Genomic DNA, 1,851 nt, shown 5'->3' with positions numbered 1-1,851 from the left:
CCAGCAGCCTCCATCGATAATATTTGTTTGTTCTATCTGAGGCATATGTGGTACAAACAAAAGTGTTTTTTTTTTAAATTCAGTAGAATACTAACATCATCAAAACTAAAATGATATGAATCAAAAAGGTGAAGCAATTATAATACTGTTAAACTTGTATGGAATAAATATAAGGCACTCAACACTTCACATTATGTACTTAAAGTATAGGTAGCTAAGAGATAATTGAATATCACATGAAGGTAAACCATCTGCCTTAATGATTGTGGTAGATATTGCCTCACAGTTGAAACTTTTCTATGAAAGTCTTATATTTCTTTTGGAAGAAAGACAGTCATGTTGTATTTCTCTTTATAAATCATTTTCCATGACTCAAAAAGCAAAATCAAAACAAAGAAAACCAAAAAAGTCATTATCAAAAATAAATTTGCCAGAAGACTGAAAATATAAATTTAAGTAAACAAAGGTAAGAATCAAGGTTGAATAGTTAGTTATTTACAGGTTAACTCTTCTCCCCATATAACATTCATGCAACTGAAAACAGCAAATATTATAACTATACTTAATCCTGTAAATTTTTAAATTTCTTATTTGGTTAAAAATATGTATAGGTGAACCCATTATCTAATTTATGGATTTAAAATATTTCTTATTAATCACAAAATGTAATTCTGATAAAATATTATAAATATTAGCAATAATCTTAATCAACAGCAGTAACCCAAATCCAAGGAAGAAATGGAAATAATGATTGGCAACATAAAAACAAGAGTTAGAATTTCACACGATTCTTGGCCTTGTATCCTGGTGTTGTGACCCAGCTCATAGGTGTTCACTGCTGATGTCATGGTTCATCCACTAAACTGCATTGTCACTGTTTCCCAGAAGATGGGCATCAACAGGAATGGGGACCTGCTCTGACCCCAGCTCAGAAATAAATTCAATTCCAAAGAATGACCACACCCTCTTCAGCAGAAGGTAAACAAAATTTAGTGTTTTTGATTAGGAAGTCCTTGTTCTCGATTACTGAGAAGAATCAACCTTTAAAGAATATAATTAATTTAGTTGTCAGTAGAGAATCCAAGGAACCACCACAAAGACTTCCTTTTCTTGGCTAAAGTCTGGGTGATGCCTTAAAACGTATTGAGCAACTAAAATTAGCAAATAAACTAGACATGTTTTTTACAGTGGGAGGCAGTTCTGTTTATAAGGAATCCATGAATTAAGAGACCACTTTAAACTATTTGTGGCATGGATCATGCAGGACTTTCAAAGTGACACTTTTTTTCCCCTAGAAGATGATTTAGAGAAATATAAACTTCTCCCAGAATACCCACAAGGGGTTGTCTCTGATGTGAAGGAGGAGAAAGGCGTTAAGTACAAATTTGAAGTATATGAAAAGAATGATTAATATAAAAGCGTTTCCTGATTTATTTCAAGTTGTTCTCCCTTTCTGTAAAATCTTATATATTGTTACATTAGAAAAAAAAGATTTTGTTGACTTTAGATCTATGAATTATTATTTCCAAGCAGCACTTTTTTTATTCCCCGTTAATCTTAATTAGACTATATCAAATACCATTTATAAAACATTCTTGCTGTAACTGTCTAAGTGCCTCTCTAAGGCCAAACTGTCTCCAGCACCTGCTGCGGAGAGATGCCATTTCACACTCATCACATGTGACACGTTCACCAGTCCTTGACATTGTCAGGTTTTTAAATGTTCGCAGTATTTATTAAAGGTGAAGATGCACATACCCTTAAAAAAAAGAGTTAGATTACATAAGCTTGTTTTCTGACTCCTGCTATACATACTTGCACCTGTTTGTCATCATTACTTTTTCACCCCCT

General features: G+C 32.7%; 1 pseudogene; it reads left to right on the top strand.

The window, feature by feature from the left end:
- Nucleotides 1–846: 846 nt before the first annotated feature.
- On the top strand, nucleotides 847–1,411 carry LOC129038873 (dihydrofolate reductase-like; annotated as a pseudogene).
- The last annotated feature ends 440 nt before the right edge of the window (nucleotides 1,412–1,851 follow it).

Source organism: Pongo pygmaeus, chromosome 5, assembly GCF_028885625.2.
Source record: "Pongo pygmaeus isolate AG05252 chromosome 5, NHGRI_mPonPyg2-v2.0_pri, whole genome shotgun sequence".
NCBI lineage: Eukaryota > Metazoa > Chordata > Mammalia > Primates > Hominidae > Pongo > Pongo pygmaeus.
Note: the sequence above shows the minus strand (reverse complement) of the source record. Positions and strands in the feature narration are given on the sequence as shown.